This window comes from Lissotriton helveticus, chromosome 7, assembly GCF_964261635.1.
Source record: "Lissotriton helveticus chromosome 7, aLisHel1.1, whole genome shotgun sequence".
NCBI lineage: Eukaryota > Metazoa > Chordata > Amphibia > Caudata > Salamandridae > Lissotriton > Lissotriton helveticus.
The window spans coordinates 84,868,379-84,888,555 of record NC_136068.1 but is presented as its reverse complement, the minus strand read 5'-3'; the positions used below and the strand labels follow the sequence as shown (position 1 = coordinate 84,888,555).

Below are 20,177 nucleotides of genomic sequence, written 5' to 3'. Positions count from 1 at the left end.
ATCTAGTATCTTCCCTTCAGCCGGAAGTCCGGCCCTGGTGGGCAAAACGTCCTTTGGCTGTGGATTTTCCCGTTTTCCTTCCTTGAGAAGAACATCACCCGATGGGACTTGGAAGCCAAAACTTCACCTTGGCAAAGTCAGGAAACTTCCACTTTAGAAAGAGAAAGTTTCTCTATTTCATCTAATTACCCGGGAATAGTTATCATTTAGAACACTCTGGCCGATTCACAGAACTAACTTAAGACAAAATCCTAAACTTACTACTTTTGGTATTCACAGAAGTTAGGATTTTGTCTTAAGACAAACTTAAGACAGACTTAAGACAGGCTTACAACAGACTTAAGACAAACTTAAGACACACTTAAGACAGACTTAAGACAGACTTAAGACAAATTTAAGACAGACTTAAGTTAGGATTTTGTCTTAAGTTTGTCTTAAGTTTGTCTTTAGTCTGTCGTAAGTCTGTCTTAAGTCTGTCTTAAGTTTGTCTTAAGTCAAACTTAAGACAAAATCCTAACTTCTGTGAATACCAAAAGTAGTAAGTTTAGGATTTTGTCTTAAGTTAGTTCTGTGAATCGGCCCCTCTGGCTTTAACTGAGGTTACCAGATGAACCAATGTGATCATACAAACATTTATTAGTTCTTGGCTTTCCTTATTAAAATCATCATGTTAAGCTGTTTTACCAAATGCTTTAATTGGCCTAAACCAGGAATATAACTCTCAGATTTCTCCTGGTTAAGGGGGAGGGGCATCTGGTAACCTTCCCTTTAAAGCTCTTTCACTCTTTGAAATTTTCTATTTTACTTCTCTATTCATATACACTACATTAATCTGTTCATATTATTTAATTTTCTACTCAGTCGCATATCACCCGAGTGGGCTTTGCAGATCACGGACCCCATTGGTCACTGAACCACAGGTTAAGAATCACTGATCTACAATATGATACCATTTTTCACTTTCAGAATGTGGCTTGTTTGTTTGTTCCACTGCTTACGGGTTGTGTCATATAAATTCCTTCATAGATATTTTGTTTCTAGACAGATGCTGGTGTATAACACATGTGAAATGAAGTGTCAGAGAAGAGCCGAATACTGAAAACCTATAGGTGAATTAAATGTCCAAGGAGTTACATTTCAAACTTCAGAAGCAGTAGCGGATGGTAACATTTGAAAGTGGTAGGGCGTAAAAGTTTGGTATAAGTGTTACGCCATGAGAGTGCAAAGCACGAAAGCCCGACCAACAGAAATGGCGTTGGGAGGGTTCTCCCCAAGAGAAACTTTTGAAGAAAACAGTAGCAAATGGTACCTTTTAAAGCAAATGTGAGAAAGGAAGAAGGTTTATAAAGCAATTGTGACATGTAGTGTTGAAATATTTAAACACGTTAAAAATAGCCTCATATCTGACTGCATTAACTATGTTCAGCAGTTACTGTAATGTGCAAATTGTACAACTGGACATAAGTTCACTGAAACTAAGGAAATGCCCCACATAAGCAATCTGAAGACTTGGCAGCTATAAATAATCAGTTCAGTTCACCATAGTGACGAACCTGCCCTTGAGTGCAGATGTGACTCTGCAAAGAATGATTAACAACTAGTTATGACCAGCACTTAGGGAATGGAGTTCATTATTGCTGAGTCATGCATTTTGACCTGGAATGTAATCCTGCTGTAGTGTGTAGAATGAAAGTAAACATGCACAGTGCTTCACAGTCTGCAGAATGAAAATCTGGTCTCGAATTTTAGATGGTGACATTCACATCTGAAGCAATTGAATATACCTTCTGTAGGTTTTTAGTTGTCAATGAAAAAGTGCAGAAAAAAGCAAATTCAATTGCTTCAAATGTGAATATCACTCTCTGAAATTCAGACCAGCTTTCATTCCTTAAGGCATTGTGGCATTATTCCTTTTTATTTTCGATCTACCCACTCCAGCAGGCAGCATTCACCACTGTGGACACATTCCAGCTCACAATTGATGACTCCCCAACAATAAAAGCAGTAATTTACAAAGTTTTTGGTTGCAACAAAAACAAGCCTTTGTAATGCAACAGGACTTGCATTTGTCATACATCTATGTGTTTTGGTTTGGAGTCTAGTCGGTGTATGAACAGAGACACAGCTGCAGCACTGGTCTTAGAAGGAGGAATTGCCACTGGGACCACAGAAGAAGCTGCAGCACTGTCTAGAGGACTTAGAATGAGGAATTACTGACTTTGACCAGAGAAGTAGGTAGCAGCACTGTATAGAGGACTTAGAATGAGGAATGTCCAATGGGACCTGAAAAGCAGCTGCAGCACTGTCTAGAAGACTTAGAATGAGGAATTAACAACGGGACCAGGGAAACAGCTAGCAGCACTGGCTAGAGGGCTAAGAATGGGTAATTACCACCTGGAACAGAGACACAGCTGCAGCACTGCATAGAGGACCAAGAATGGGGAATTATCACTGGGAACAGAGACACAGCTGCAGCACTGTCTAGAGGACTTATAATGGAGCAATTACTGACAGGACTAAAGAAGCAGCTGCAGCACTGCCTAGAAGACTAAGATGAGGAACTACTGCTGAGACCAGAGAAGCACCTAGCAGCACTGTCTAGAGGACTTAGAATGAGGAATTACCACTGGGAAGAGAGACAGCTGCAGCACTGCCTAGAGGACTTAGAATGAGGAATTGCCACTGGGAACAGAGAAGCAGCTGCAGCATTGCCAAGAGGACTAGGAATGAGGAATTACCACTGGGACCAGAAAAGCAGCTGCACTATTTTCTAGAGAGGACTGAGAATGATGAATTACCACAGTGACCAGAGAAGCAGCTGCAGCACTGGCTGAAGGACTAAGAATGAGGAATTACCACCTGGACCAGGGAAGCAGCTACAGTACTGCATAGAGGATGAAGAATGAGGAATTACCACTGGGACCAGAGAAGCAACTGCAGCACTGGCTGGAGGACTAAGAATGAGGAATTGCCACAAAGAATAGAGATGCAGCTGCAGCACTGCCTACCGGACTAAGAATGAGGAATTACCACTGGGACCAGAGAAGTAGCTGCAGCACTGCCTAGGGGAGTACGCATGTTGACTTATCACCTGGAACAGAGACACAGCTGGAAGCACTGGCTTGAAGACTAGGAATGAGCAATTACCACTGGGAACAGAGACACAGCTGCAGCACTGACTAGAGGACTTAGAATGGAGGAATTTCTGCCAGGACCAAAGAAGCAGTTGCAGCACTGTGTAGAGAACTTAAAAGGAGGAATTACTGATTAGACCAGAAAAACAGCTTGCAGCACTGTCTAGAGGACTTAGAATGAGGAATTACCACTGCGAACAGAGACACAGCTGCAGCACTGTGAAGAGGATTGAACATGAGGAATTACAGACAGGACCAGAGTAGCAGCTAGCAGAACTGCGTACTGGGCTTAGAATGAGAAATTAGTAGTGGTACCAGAGAAGCAGCTGCAGCACTGCCTAGAGTACTAAGAATGAGGAATAACCACGGGGACCAGAGAAGCAGCTGCAGCACTGCCTAGGGTACTAAGAATGAGGAATAACCACGGGGACCAGAGAAGCAGCTGCAGCACTGCCTAGGGTACTAAGAATGAGGAATAACCACTGGGACCAGAGAAGCAGCTGCAGCACTGTCTAGAAGACTTAGAATGATGAATTACCACTGGGGCCATAGAACAGCTGCAGCACTGCCGAGAGGACTAAGAATGAGCAATTACCACTGGGACCAGAGAAGCAGCTGCAGCACTGCCTAGTGTACTAAGAATGAGGAATTACCAGTGGCAACAGAGAAGCAGCTAGCAGCACTGCCTAAAGGACTACAATGGAGGAATTACCACTGGAACCAGACAAGTAGCTGCAGCACTGGCTGGAGTACTAAGAATGAGGAATTATCACTGGGACCCGAGAAGCAGCTGCAACACTGCCTAGAGGACCTGGAATGAGGATTTATCCACAGCACCAGAGAAGCAGCTTCAGCACTGTCTAGAGGACTAAGAATGAGTAATTACCACTGGGAGCAGAGAAGCAGCTGCAGCACTGCCTAGAGGACTAAGAATGAGTAATTACCACTGGGAGCAGAGAAGCAGCTGCAGCACTGCCTAGAGGACTAAAATGGAGGAATTACCACTGGGAACAGAGAAGTAGCTGCTTCACTGGCTAGTGGACTATGATTGAGGAATTGCCGACAGAACCAGAGAAGCAGCTGCAGCACTGGCTGAATGACTAAGAATGAGGATTACCACTGGGAACAGAGACACAGCTGCAGCACTGCCTAGAGGACCAAGAATGAGGAATTACCGATGGGACCAGAGAAGCAGCTGCAGTACTACCTAGAGGGCTAAGAATGAGGAATTACCAGTGGGAACAGAGCTGCAGTACTGCCTAGAGGACTAAGAAAGGGGAATTACCACTTGGAACAGAGACACAGCTGCCACATTTGTGACCAGATAAAGAACACGATTTACAGCCCTGTTTACAGAAACGCAGCAACGAAGCTCTGAGTAAGTGAAATATAAGTAATGCTACATTTCCAAGAACACAAGGCAGGCAATCGGAAATCATAGTGACATGGACGGAGCGAACTGAGCCTTGTAACAGGGCAAGTCACTATGGGAGGGAACAACAGACTGAAAGGAGGGACACATGGGCGCGAATTAACATTCTTAAAAGTAAGGAATTTAGAAAGGCACCTGGACCAACCAATGACAAGCGATGGGCTGGCTTGAAGTCCATTACTGAACACACCATGCCTCACATGCGTGCTGCTAGGCTCGCCCTAAAAAAGGGTTAGCAGATTCAGAAAAATGCCAGGCACCTTTCCAAGCATTCATACAAATGAAATCCCTTCACTTGCCAAGACTACCTACCCTGCTGTAGCATGTTCAGACCTCAGAGATCATGAGAGTTGGTGATGATCTTGGGAGTGCCCGAGAGGTCGCTGTATTTCATTGAGTGCTAGCACACTGAACCATGCAGCTTGTACCCCCCTGTTCCATACGGGTGGTAGCTGGGAGACTCTCCCCATCTATCAAGCAGAAAAACCAGGAGATAGATACCTTTTGAAATGCGCACCACCTGCCTCAGACACAGGCAGGGTTCCTGCCCTAGTGTATTGTTCCATCTGGTGCAACCAACACAAACCTGTCCTGTTCTCTGTAAAATTATGGTCTGAGCTGCTGAATTTGGAACTGGGGAATTAGGTTTGAGTCTCGGCACCGGCTCAATATTCTGTGATTCTGGGCAAATCCCTTAAACCCCAGTAACTAAAAATATCTGAGCTTGTGTAATGTAGCCAGGGTGCTAATGCAAAGTGGGAAACAACCTTTACAACGCAGTCATTACATCGCACTACTTTTACAACGCACGTATTACAATGCAACATCCTTTACATAGGATGCCATTACAAAGCAGCCATTACATTGCATGTCACTACAACGCATGCCATTACAATGCAATATAAGGTAAGTAATGGATAATAGTAATTTTTGCCCCTACACTATCCAACACTTACACTACTGTTGCACTCACTGGAGTGGGAATAGTCATTTTTACCCCTACAGTATCCAACGCTTACCCTACTGTTGCACTCACTAGAGGGGGAATAGTAATCTTTACTCCTACACTATCCAACACTTACACTACTGTTGCACTCACTGGAGGGGGAATAGTAATCTTTACCCCTACACTATTCAACACTTACACTACTGTTGCACTCACTGAAGTGGGAATAGTCATTTTTACCCCTACAGTATCCAACACTTACCCTACTGTTGCACTCACTAGAGAGGGAATAGTAATCTTTACTCCTACACTATCCAACACTTACACTACTGTTGCACTCACTGGAGGGGGAATAGTAATCTTTACCCCTACACTATCCAACACTTACCCTACTGTTGCACTCACTAGAGGGGGAATAGTAATCTTTACTCCTACACTATCCAACACTTACACTACTGTTGCACTCACTGGAGTGGGAATAGTCATTTTTACCCCTACAGTATCCAACACTTACCCTACTGTTGCACTCACTAGAGGGGGAATAGTAATCTTTACTCCTACACTATCCAACACTTACACTACTGTTGCACTCATTGGAGGGGGAGTAGTAATCTTTACCCCTACGCTATCCAACGCTTTCCCTACTGTACCCCTAAAAGTAATATGCGTTGTAATGGTATGCATTGTAAAGGAATGAGTTGTAAATGTAGTTTCTAAAAATGCGTTGTGATGGCTTGCGATGTAAAATCATGCATTGTAAAGGATGTTGCGGTGTAAAAACTGCGTTCTAAAGGCATGCATTGTAAATGTTTGCGTTGTAACGTCATACATTCATGCAAAGTGCTCCAAAACATTTGGGTCAAGTTTGCCCTGTAAAAAAACTGACAAACTCTCCTGCATGAACCACACAACACCATCCTCAACAGCACAGAAATAATCCAGAAAAGGTACAATAATAGCCTGACCCCCTTCACCCCTGCCAGTGTAACAACATCATCCAAGTACAAAATTCCTTGTGAGTTGCATGTGTTTACTTTGTGCATGCCATACAATTTACATGTCCACAGAGACTGGGAAGCAAAACCAAACACATGATGCAATCCTGGACAATTACAGCTTAAAGGGAACATAGGTGCCAACCTTTATTCTTCTCTTGGGCCTGTTCTGCAACAAACAAGATGAGAGAGGTGCCCTCTTAAGAGAATGGGCTCAGGTATACCTTCAGCTGCATAACATTTGCAAAAGTGAAAGCACACAAGCAAGAGGAAGGGAGGTGCCAGCTGTGGCCCTCCTGCAGCCCAACCCTTCTTGTGAATCCTATTCAAATGTTACCACCACTAACTTGTTCTCCCTATCAGACTACCCTACCCCTGCCCCTGCCATTGAAATTGATTGAGTTATGTTAACTCCTCTGAGGGCCATTGTGTAAGAGACCAAAAAGCAACCTTATCCATGGCATTGTAATTCCACACACCCTCTGCCTAGATGTCCCTGCTGAAGCTTGTGCCTGCAAGTCAAGGAAGACCTTGCCCAGCTGGTACATGTGCAGCAGGATGCCTGCAAAGGCCATCACAGCAGCCTCATTAAAAATAAGAGAGCAGCAAGTAGTAATTTCTTTCCAGGTGCTTGGCGTTTATTTCTACTTTTCTTGCCTCTCCGCTCAGGATGGTAGTGTGACATCTCCTTTGCCCATTAACACCAGCCACCCCTGGTCTGAAGACCCCAGGGAAATTGCAAGCATAATTCTGCAGGACACTGTGAGTAAAGAGAGGAAAACAGAGGGAATACTTGTGTAACTTTGTCCCACCAGTGAACACTACTGTACTGCTGTGTGAAATGAATGTTATGGCACTCGTAGGCCCTGATTCACAAACTGCACTTATGTAGCACTACAGTAGTACTACAAAACATAGTGCAACTTGCTGTTCACAAACTGCACTTTGCAGTAACTTACACCTTTGTAGTAAGTCTCTATGGCCATTAAATGCTATGGGACGGTGTTGCAGTACCAGTGGTTGGCCACGTGTAGTGCTGAATTTAGAGCAAAAGTGCAGTTTGTGAATACTGAAAAGTAGCAAACATATTCAAAATTGTAAACTTACTCAAAACTGTAAGTTAACTTTGTGAATCAGTTCTCTTGTCTTTTGTGTTCAATGGTAGCTTTGTGAACCTTCCGGCACTGTTGTTTTAAGAAGGGGCGTACAAGTGCGGGCCAGTGCCCAATGGGACCTCTTATAATGAAGGGTGTGTGGAACCTATGATCCTTCTATAATACATTAGTCGCAGCAGGGCCGGACTGGGAACCAAAACCGACCCTGGCAAACTGCTCGGCCGGCCTCCCCTGGAGGTAGGGGGGGTGCTGTTGAGCTGTTTGCGGACGATTTTGTTGCATGGGCTGATATTGCCGACCCCGGTAACAAAAACGGCCCCCCAGGGGCCCAAAACCTGCCCCCACCCTGGCGGCCCACCGGGGAAATGCCCGGTGCTTGCTACGGCCAGTCCGGCCCTGAGCAGCAGCCTTCTCAGTGCCACCTTACCATAAACAGGATAATTCAATGTTCTTGCTGTCTTTTAGACATATGTAATAAATATGGGTGCAAAAGAAACAATGCAGCAAAGAACATTCTCCGGCACTTAATCTAATTTAAAGCATTCATACCTACAATCATACTACATGTAAATATACAGAGCTCCGAGTGTCCTAGTTCCACCCATGAGTAGATGATCCTTTCCAGGTGTTTCCTTTGAATTTGGGATTTGTGGGCAGGGGCTCCCAATAGGTAAAATGGGACTTCAAATCCCAGAATGCAATGCAATGAAAGAACCTGGCTGGGTAAGCTACTCACACATCGAACTGAGAAACCTGAAACCTCTGAATATATAGGACACCTTTAAGAAGTGTGGGAACACTCACTCTCTTCAGTTGTCTCTCCTTACTCCCCACAAGAATGTCTCACTCACAGGCCTAGGACTGAAGTGAAAGGCCAATAGAAGGAAGCCCCTATGCTCAGATGGGGAACATCCTTTACAACGCAACTTTTACTCTGCACTACCATTACGACGCAGCTATTACAACGCAAGTCGTTACAACGACTTGCGCTGGAGGGCGCTGTACGATAGGGAATAGTTTATTTTTCTATCCAACACCTTCCCTACTATCCACGGGGACTGGAGTTGGAATAGAAAATTAAACTATTCCACTATCCAGCGCCCCCCAACGCAAGTCGTTGTAACGACTTGCGTTGTAAAAACTGCGTTGTAATGGCATGCGGAGTAAAAGCATGCGTTGTGATGTCATACATCCGCTCAGATAGGCATGCTGCTGTAGGTCACCAGGCTGATTATCTAGATACATAAGCACTGCTGTGGGCACTTTGTACTTCAATCCCAGCATATAACAACCAGTGACACGTGGGTGGAGTCTGTGACTGGCACATGAACATCAACCAACATGTCTGAAGAGAATGTGGTGGCAGGTGCCCCGCTCAGGTACCTACCTTTTACAACTGTCACCTTGCTTCTTGCCATTGAGCGCTAAAATGCACAATCTTCAGTGGCTCCAAGAGGGTGTTAGTCGGTGGCTTAACTAACAAATTACTTCGAGCAACTCAAGGCAATTGGCATGGTGGAGAATTGATGCCTACTTCTGCATTTTCCAGACCAGAAGGTGCACAAATCTTTTCTGGTAAGGTCTAGGTTCAGAGGTCACGCCACTATCAACCACATTCATCCCCCATGGCACAATACTGCACAGTACTACACAGTGTGCCAGGAAGCCCAACTTTGGGACATTGTGGTCCCTGCTGAGAGTGCAGGCAGAGAGTGCAGGCAGAGAGTGCAGGCATACCCTGCCTGCAACTCCCAGGCAGCAAACTCAACTTTGCTCTTTCCTGGTGAGAGCAATAAAAAATGCTGCTCCTGCCACATAGAGAAAGTGACAGCTCCTACCAGTAGTATGGTGCTAGCTGAGTAGCCGGCTGGTGCAGTGGGGGCCTTGGGGCTCCCATCAAGCCCTGGAGTGTGGGTGCCCTGGGTGGGCATTGCCGCATATACCTACAAAAATATGTGGCCGGCTCCCGTACTGGGTTTGTGGAGGCCCTGGGGCTAGATTTGCAGGACCCAAAGACCCCGGCAGTGTGAGTGCGCCAGGAGGGCACCCACCTAAAATAAAAGTGGCCAGCACCCACATGAGGAGCAGGCTGGGGCTGCTGGGACCCTGGGGCTCCTCCCACAGCCTTTAACAAAAATGAAAATGTGGGTTCTCCGTTTGGACACCAAAGCACCCACTTAATAAAAAATATTCATGCTAGCACATACAAAGTGTGCACCCTCTGCGTCCCCCAACTAATATTAAACATGTGGATGCCCTGGGTGAGCAATATTTGTTTGGTAAAAAGCAAATAATAAATGAGCTGCTCATTTAATATTCATTGCTCCTTGAAGGAGTGCCCCAAAATGTCCTGCAAGGGCTATTTAAATTTTTCTTATTTTTTAGCTTGGTGATGCCTAGATAAGGGGCAGGGGTGTCGCCAATCTTTTTTTAATGTTGTGGGGGCTACAGGAAGTGCAGCAACATAAAGAAAAAAGTAAGTCTCCTGGGTCATTAAATCCATGACCCAAGGAGAACTTACCATGTTTCTTTAAAATACTCCTAGGTGGAGCTCCATGCTCCAAGACATGTTCATTTTATTTTTTTTTTAAAAAAAGCCTCTGAGTCTCTTTCTTTCAACATTTTTAGGCCCGCAAAAAGAAATCATAAAAACTATATGTTAACAGAAAGGCTCACAGACGTGTTGATTTTTACTTTTTTTAATGAAAACTTTATTAAACTTTTTTATAACTCTTTTTATTAAACCGTGCCATAATTGTACATACAAAGAGCATTTATATTGTAGCGTCAATCTTATCTTACATTTGAATTTTCTATCAGTATTGACAAATGAAGGCCCACATCAATAGAGAATACCATTGTTCCCTGCCTCCCTTTTAAAGTCCCTGGTGTACCCGCCATGCTTCCCAAGTTTTCTCTCCCTTCTTGGGGCACCTTCTACTTTTATAAATCACTGACTCGGCTTGCCAGCACCAGTCAAGGTCATTTTCCCATTCCTCCAGCATTCGGGTGGATGTCCCCCCCCACTTCCTTGCAATGTTTTGTTTAGCCACTATTGCTGCCAATCCCAACCATATCTTTACACGTCGAGGCCAGTCTTCTTTAGCCTCCTTTATTAGAAGGAACCATTTGGGTTCCAGTGGAACCTCCTGCCCCACCACCTGCGACATTTCTCTGGCGACCTTTATCCAGAATGCACGGATGCTCGGGCACTCCCAGAGTAGGTGATAAAAGGTTCCCTCCATCCCACATCCTCTATGGCAGCTCGTATCTTTGCACCTCCCCATTCTAGAGAGTAGTGACCTACGTTCGGTGTGTGGTTGGGCGTGTGGTGTCTTTGTTTTGATCCTAGGTTGTAAGTGTTTGCATGTGATGTGTGATGACGACGTAGTGCTGTTATTGTGTTATGGGACACAGCGCTTAGTAGATTGATGGATGAAGAAGTGTGAGAGATAGGCATGCACTCTATGATTTTGGTAAGTCACCAGCTTTGATTGTCTTTGACGAGCTCTGCAGCTCCCATTATGGTATCTCTTATGATCACGGTCCACTAAGCTGGGTACCACAAAGGGTTGTCCACTCTGCAAAGAATTTTTGTTTATAGTTTGGAGCAGGCATTGGTTGGAGGAGGAGTTGGTGAGGAGATCTGCTTGTGGAAGAGGCGTGGCGCAGCGGCCAGGGCGACTGACGCTGGACGCTGGGGATCACGGTTCGATCCCCGGCTCCGGCAGCAGGGGTCTGCCCAGCACCATGTAACTCTGGGCAATAGCTCGCTTAATCTTCCCGACGGCCCCCAGCGCCTTCACACCTTCGGGTAATTGTTCGCGCTTTACAAATACTTTACATTTACATTTATGGACTTCAATACAATGATCCTTATATGATTGGTAATGTGAAATGTCAAAACGTGGTCATAGTAAGCGGTTACTGGGGACCAGCAGACTCAAATACAGTTCCGCAGAGGCCAGCGGCGTGAGGCAGATATATCCAGTTATTCCATGTGTATTCGGTTGATGGTGGGTGGTTTGTTCCTATATTTTCTCGAGCACGAGTGTGGGTTATTTCTGCAGTTTATCTTCACTTAAAGAAAGATCTTGATACGACTAATTGAGTTATTCACCCAAATGTAGCTGATTTCTAGGGGTGAGCAGAATTTGCGTAATTGCGTTACGCAAATCTCAGCGAAATGGTAAAAAATCTCCGCGAACATGCAAAAATTCCGCGAACACCCGGAATTGCTTGTTCGCAATGCTTTTTTCCTGTTTGCAATCGCTGTTTGCGTGCTCGGGGGGAAATATCTCGCGAACAGGCATTTTGAGAACACGTACAACCAAAAAATTTCGCGAAGTCGCTGAACGCAGAATTTTGGGCAATTTCACGTTCTCTGCGGAACACAAAATTACCCAAATTCCGCTAGCTGGAAAGGAATTTACCGCCCAGGCCTACTGATTTCCAGGGCACAGTAATGTTCATCAATATGCAAGGTCTCAGCCTACATTGAGTTAAGGACAGTGGAAGTTCTGGTACCTGTGCTGGTGCTGAAAGCAGACACTATGTTCATAGTTTTCCATCAACTAAACCCTGAACTGGAAGTTATGGCAGTCCTTTGGATGCTGAAGAGGCATTTGGTTTGTAAGAGTGGCCTATTTTGATGGCTACAATGAAAAGGATTGGTATTTGCAGGGCAGTTTCTAAGCTACTGGAATGACTATACTTCAAACCAGTGGCAAGAGTCCCTGCAAATTGTCTGACTTTAGATGCATTCCTGGTAGCCGGGGTACTAGAGATGGTTGCCTGCTATCTTCCCTGCTATTTTTACTGGCCATGTACCCATTCGCTCACCAGCTTCAGGAACAACATATGGACAGAAACCTATATTTTCATTTGAGTTGCCTGCTGCTTTTTATGTATGCCTGTGTTTTACTGTTTGTTAGATGGCCAGCAGATAATTTTACTCCCTTGATTAGGGAGATTATTGGATAAGGAAGGTAATCCGTAACATCCATTTAGTGGGAAAAACGAATTGTTTTCACTCCCAAAAAAAACTACTATGGCTAAGTTGGAATTCCCAATCAGATGGATGGAAAACTCTGTCAGATACCCAGGGCTCGGTCACAGGGACATTGAGGCTGTTCTGCTGTTTTCTGTTTCAGCGCTGAGGCGCCCCTTTGCCGGGGCAACTGTGCGCTATATAAAACCGCATAGCACAGCATAGTATTACCAGACTAAACGATGGCCCCTCATTCAATAGACTAGTTCACATGATTAACACTAGGGTAACATTTCCCCTTTCCTTAGCTGGCCATGTTGCACTAACACAAATGATAGTGCTCCCGACATTTCGCCATCTGCTTATGAATGTACCTATCCCTTTGAATAACACATTTTCAATTCGCTGAAAACTTTGTCAACTAGACTAGTATGGGTGGGTAGAAAAAACACAAAATCAGTGGGTGCAATATGACGCTCCCTTACGAGCGAGGTAGGTTTGAGGTTCCACCTGGTGGCACAGTGCCACTTTGCCAAAACACTGGTATCACCCGCTGATGTTAGGCTAGAGAAGAAGCAAGATTGGTGATATCCCTCTAGAATTCCTGTTTCCTTCGGGTTTGCCAAGAGCTTGGGCATAAATACTCAGAGTAGCCGTCGCATGCTGGGTGTGGAAGATAATTGGCAAAAAGCTGCCATGTTGTTTCTTTATTCACCAGTGTTATGGTTGGCCCAAACTGCCCCTACCACTCACTCTGAGAAAAGCAGCCTTGCTACCACCAAGTTCTGGCTGACACAGGTATCTTGCTGAGCAGTGACAGGGACCGCATTCACTGCAACGTCCCGGAAGTGGTGTCTGCCGCCCTCGGAGAGCACCAGCTTACCTTCTGGGTCCACCTCCCAGCTAATGGATAGTAGGACATGTTCTACCCTCTCCTACTGGGAATATTATACCCCCAGGGCTAAATTAATCACCCCTACGGAGGGCCCACCCGGGCTTCCGGGTACATACAGTGCCCGCCCTCTTGTGCCCTGTCTGTAGACAGTCCTAACTCCAGGCCTGGTGAAATGGCACCACAGGCTTCTTCCCATCAGACCCCACCTTCTGCTCAGAAGTGGTATTGGAATCTGTCCACCCAAACGTTTTTGTGGGCCTCTTTTGGAACTTTTCCCTATTAGCCTCGTTCTTCCCCTGGCCTCTGTGGAGGGGCATCGAGACCATCCGTCCTGTGGTCACTCCCAGGTACCTTCTCAGACACTCTGGTGCCAAGCCAGAGGCCTGCTGTTTTCCCAAGCTCTCTAGGCATCTAGCTAGCTTGCCATCTATTACACGTGTAACTCAGTAAAGCAATTACTCAAGGTCTGTTCCCAAATAACCAAATTATACAGCCCATTACAATCCTTTACGCCACTGCCCTTCTCGTAACCACCAAGTGCCTTTCCATATGTGGCATAACGCACAGGAGAGGATTCCAAGGTCCCTGTGGAACAGTTTGACTTTATCCCAATAACTTAGTTAATGAAATATCCGGATTCTTTTGTAGCTAGTTTTGCTTGAGTCTTTCCAGTTGGTTAGGACCATTGTCACAGCTGCATGCCTGTCCTATTCTTCTGTTTCACCACAAATGTTTTCTGTCCTTGCCCTCTTACATCTTTTTCGCTCTAAAAAAATTAACAATACGGGATAGCTTTATATGGAGGAGTGTGGCTCAATGGTTAGAGCGGCAGACCCTGATGCAGAGGTCTGGTCCGAGACCAGGGTTCAATTCCCGCCTCGGCGGGTCTTGGGCTCAATTTCCTCGGACCTGATAATTCTCGCCTCGGTGCCTATTCTAATCATGGGTCCCACTCTGCAACTCTGGGCAATAGCTTGCTTAATCTCCACACCGGCCCCAACAGCGCTAGGATGCCTGGCTTCACCCTGGGGATGCCCAGGAGCGGACACTTCACAGGGAAAGCCAGGAAGGGTTCCAAAGTGGTATGAGTAATAGCGCCAGGAAACCGCTTGGCAGTGCGCTCTACAAATACATTTACATTTATATACACGAATGTATAAACGACTATTATCCATTCTTGGCTAACCCTGTAACAGCGGTTGTGATTGTATTCTTTATAAAATAATAAAATAAAATAAAAATTAAAAAAAAATCAGGATTCTTCAAGAAGGGTATCTCAATTACATGCACTGGTTTCTGAACTTGGATAGGAAGGTACCATACACCGCAGGCAGGCCGAGGAGATAGAGATCATGGCAGAAGTGATTGGAGCGAAATGGAAATAATGTTGCACCCAGACCGAGTTGGGATCCATGATCTACCGACATAAACTACTTCATTTCAAGATCCTCCAGTGAGCATTTTTCACACCCCAAAAAACAACATAAGACAGAGCCACTTGCAGGGTTCCTTCACCTAGCCTGTTTCTTGTCCCCCTATTTTAGGATACAGTAGCAAGCTCAGAAGTACAGTTTCAGGCATGATGAAACGTTGATTGCAGCTGCAGCCACTGATAGCCCTGTGGGATCATGTTAAACCAATTCCGCTAAGGACCAGACATTCAGAGGATTCAGCACTGTAATTAGCTGAGCGCAGGGTTGCTATGCACTGCAGTAGGGGAACTTCCTAACACAGACATATGCCACTCTACAACCCCCACCACTAGGCACAAAGATATATGAGGCTCAATCAGAAGGTACCTTACTGTGGACAATACTAACCATTCGCACAGGAGGACACCCTTGCAGATGAGGGGTATCTTCGAACACTGTTAGCTCGGTAATACCCAAGACACAGCAGCACATGTCTATACACCCTCCCCTCACAGTATAGGTACCCTAGCCCAAGAACCAGACGGATCTTGCAATTGGGCATTACGACTAGATTGACTTTTTGTACGTGAGGCTCTTCTTGGGCCTCATTATACTATAGATATGGGGCCTTCCTACTTTATATTGGTTCATACATGGAGCATCAAATGCAATTTAAGACCTATTGGTGATGTCATTGTTGCAGTCTTATCCTTCTGTGAGCTTGTGCATTAAATAACAAATCTAAATGAGGGGCTGTAGACCCAGGAAGTGACGTATCGACTTCCACATCCCGATGGTATGATTGGCTCACCGTGGTATGGCGCCCTTCTACCTATTTTGCTTTCTGCGGCTGCCCGAGGCCACCGCATGAGGCCACTCAAGAGGGCGGCCCTCTAGTGCCGTCGGGCACCCCACACCCCCTCCTTCTCCTGAGGGGCCAGGGACTCTGGCGGAGTCTCCCTCCTGGGCGCGAGCAAGGTCGCGTCATGTCCGGTGCGCGAGGCGGGGTGAGGGGTATATAGGTCCCCCTCACCACGCTGATGACCTCTTTATCGTCGCACCGGACATGCTGTGGCCGCTGCCTAGCGGGCACGCTATCTCCCACCCTATCGCTTACCCGGCGTGCATGGTGGTAGGAAGTATGGTGAAAATGTTGTAATCTTGTTCTTTTACATTGCAGGCGGAGTTACAGGGCAATCTGGAAGCAAATGGGTACAGAAGGGTACCTCTGCATGGCACATAGGCGTGCCAGAGCCCAGGAGCCTCATGGAAGATTCCTGGAAACCGTGTCGGCGCCCCGTTAATCCTTCTGGCGGTTGTGGGCCTGAACAACAGGGGGCTTGCCTTGCTACGCTCCGCCCTGAAAGGGGCGTGAGTAATAAGGGACCAGGTTTTACGTGATCCAGGAGGAAGATCACCAGAAGGGGCAGCACAGATCGGGTTCACCCCAGTGCTGCTTGGCTCATCAGGCGGGCAGGTGGCGAGAATGCTGCCTGCCCTTGGATCGCCCGTAAGATAACCCACTATATTACATAATGTTGTATGTAATAAACCTGCAGCAGTTTTTCCCAATAACAAAATCTGTGTGGTGTGTATTCATTTGCATGCATGCTATGTGCTTGGGGGTGGGGAGTGTTGCCATGATGGTACTAAGGCGCCTGGCGCAGCACTTGGCACCTGTACCGGGCTTCACTCCTGAACACAGTGAGTCAGTTTCTTAACATTGTCGATGCTGATTCAAGATGACTCGGCAGAAATCAAAGCAATGAGTATTGGTCAGGCAAGTGACGCAGGCTCTAAGACGTCACTCACCCGGAAGTGCCCACGGCCTGCGGTGCATGACTCGAAACCAGTCATTTGAGCAAACAAAACTGTGTTTATTTTTAAGGTCCCAAATGTGGAGCAGCTGTTTTACGAAAAGTAGATAAATATTCACTGTAATGAAAGGTTTGCGAAAGCTAAAAGCAACTCGGCGCATGCTAGAAACATTCAATGGAATAAGAATGCAAGCAGGGGCGTATACAGGGGGAGGGTGTGTTTGGGGTGTTACACCCCCCTAATAAAAGTATTTTCTGCTAAATAGTTGGGGTCATGTGCATTCAGCCACATTTGGTGAGGTGTCTATCGGATTTCCAGAGGAATTTTTACCTATACACCGGCACGCACCAGGGCCGGACTGGCCATTGCGGGCACTGGGCAGTCCCCCAGTGCGCCACAAGGGTGGGGGCCGGTTTTGGGCCCCTGGGGGCCGTTTTTGTTACCTCTTTATCGTCGCACCGGACACGGCCTGGCCGCTGCCTCGCGGGCACGCTGTCTCCCACCCTATCGCTTACCCGGCGTGGATGGTGGTAGGAAGTATGGTGAAAATGTTGTAATCTTGTTCTTTTTCATTGCAGGCAGAGTTACAGTGCGATCTGGAAGCAAATGGGTACAGAAGGGTACCTCTGCATGGCACATAGGGGTGCCAGAGCCCAGGAGCCTCATGGGAGATTCCTGGAAACCGTGTCGGCGCCCTGTTAATCCTTCTGGCGGTTGTGGGCCTGAACAACTGGGGGCTTGCCTTGCTACGCTCCGCCCTGAAAGGGGCGTGAGTAATAAGGGACCCGGTGTTACGTGATCCAGGAGGAAGATCACCAGAAGGGGCAGCACAGATCGGGTTCGCCCCAGTGCTGCTTGGCTCATCAGGCGGGCAGGTGGCGATAATGCTGCCCGCCCTTGGCTCGCCGGTAAGATAACCCACCATATTACATAATGTTGTATGTAATAAACCTGCAGCAGTTTTTCCCAATAACAAAATCTGTGTGGTGTGTATTCATTTGCATGCATGCTATGTGCTTGGGGGTGGGGAGTGTTGCCATGGTGGTTCTAAGGCGCCTGGCTCAGCACTTGGTACCCGTACCGGGCTTCACTCCTGAACACAGTGAGTCAGTTTCTTAACGTTGTCGGTGCTGATTCAAGATGACTCGCCAGAAATCAAAGCAATGAGTATTCGTCAGGCAAGTGACGCAGGCTCTAAGACGTCATTCACCCGGAAGTGCCCACGGCTTGCGGTGCATGACTCGAAACCAGTCATTTGAGTAAATAAAACTGTGTTTATTTTTAAGGCCTTAATGTGGAGCAGCTGTTTTACGAAAAGTAGATAAATATTCACTGTAATGAAAGATTTGCGAAAGCTAAAAGCAACTCGGCGCATGCTAGAAACATTCAATGGAATAAGAATGCGAGCAGGGGCGTTTACAGGGGGAGGGTGTGTTTGGGGTGTTACACCCCCCTAATAAAAGTATTTTCTGCTAAATAGTTGGGTGCATGTGCATTCAGCCACATTTGGTGAGGTGTGTATCGGATTTCCAGAGGAATTTTTACCTATACACAGGCACGCACCAGGGCCGGACTGGTCGTTGCAGGCACCGGGCAATCCCCCGGTGCGCCGCAAGGGTGGGGGCCAGTTTTGGGCCCCTGGGGGCCGTTTTGTTACCTCTTTATCGTCGCAACGGACACGCTGTGGCCGCTGCCTCACGGGCACGCTGTCTCCCACCCTATCGCTTACCCGGCGTGGATGGTGGTAGGAAGTATGGTGAAAATGTTGTAATCTTGTTCTTTTTCATTGCAGGCGGAGTTACAGGGCAATCTGGAAGCAAATGGGTACAGAAGGGTACCTCTGCATGGCACATAGGGGTGCCAGAGCCCAGGAGCCTCATGGGAGATTCCTGGAAACCGTGTCGGCGCCCTGTTAATCCTTCTGGTGGTTGTGGGCCTGAACAACTGGGGGCTTGCCTTGCTATGCTCCGCCCTGAAAGGGGCGTGAGTAATAAGGGACCAGGTGTCACGTGATCCAGGAGGAAGATCACCAGAAGGGGCAGCACAGATCGGGTTCGCCCCAGTGCTGCTTGGCTCATCAGGCGGGCAGGTGGCGAGAATGCTGCCTGCCCTTGGATCGCCCGTAAGATAACCCACCATATTACATAATGTTGTATGTAATAAACCTGCAGCAGTTTTTCCCAATAACAAAATCTGTGTGGTGTGTATTCATTTGCATGCATGCTAAGTGCTTGGGGGTGGGGAGTGTTGCCATGGTGGTACTAAGGCGCCTGGCGCAGCACTTGGCACCCGTACCGGGCTTCACTCCTGAACACAGTGAGTCAGTTTCTTAAAGTTGTCGGTGCTGATTCAAGATGACTCGGCAGAAATCAAAGCAATGAGTATTCGTCAGGCAAGTGTCGCAGGCTCTAAGACGTCATTCACTTGGAAGTGCCCACGGCCTGCGGTGCATAACTGCAAAATCAGCCCTGTAACAAAATCGGCCGATAACCGGCCCCGGCAAAGAGCTCGGTGGTACCCACTAACCTCCCCCTGGGGGGCCAGCGAGCACTTTGCCAGGGCCGGTTTTGGTTCACAGTCTGGCCCTGGCACACACACACACTTTCCCCTCTCTGTTTTGAAAGTCTTGAACACTGTTGGTTATTTTACAAAATAATGTGTTTTCTCTCAGTACTCCTACCAATCCGCATTCGTCTCCCTTCCCACTGCCTCTTAGGCCCTCTCATGCTATAATGTATTTTAACCTTATGTGCCAGCACCATTGTTGGAAAATCTGAAACTCACCCCCACAATCTTACTGACCAAGCTACGCCCCAGAAAGCGAGGGCAGGTAACAGGAAACACTGCTGAGGGGGACAGCGGGATGGGAGTGCAAAGAGAGACACTGCAACTTGTAGGCGTGGACACTGGTGAGACACCAATGGTGGAGACGTTCACAGACTGTGAAGAGGTGGGCATTGGAAGACGTTGAGGCTGGGAGGAACAGACACTGAGGGAGTGGGGAGGCAGTGGCACTGGGAGACACAGTGCCCAGGAGACAAGGAATTTTTTTAAAAAAAGAGATATTTGGAGACTTTGACTGTGGGGAAATACAGCTAGATTCATGAAAGGTAATTGCGCTCGCAAAGGGCCAGATTCTGAGAATCTGGCCCTTTGCGAGCACAATTTTTGCATTTGGGATTCATCATCCCAAATGCAAAAATCGCTATTTGCGAAATCGCATATTTGCGAGGAATTGCATTTAAGGAATCTCAATTTGAGATTCCTTAAATGCAATTCATTAACCAATTTTAAATTGCGAATTCGCAATTTTTGGTCGCTATTTACCACGAAGTCTGACTTCGTGGTAAATAGCGGAAAAAATAGAAAAAAGCACTTTAGTGCATTTTTCTCAGTTGCATGTTACACACACACATGTCCTTTGGACATGTGTGTGCGCA

At 46.7% G+C, this 20,177-nt stretch overlaps 1 protein-coding gene across 2 annotated transcripts in view; it reads right to left on the bottom strand.

Moving 5' to 3' along the window:
• Positions 1-20,177, bottom strand: part of LOC144766632 (tumor necrosis factor receptor superfamily member 5-like) — a 131,413-nt gene that overhangs the window by 110,366 nt on the left and 870 nt on the right. The gene's annotated exons all lie outside the window — the stretch shown is intronic.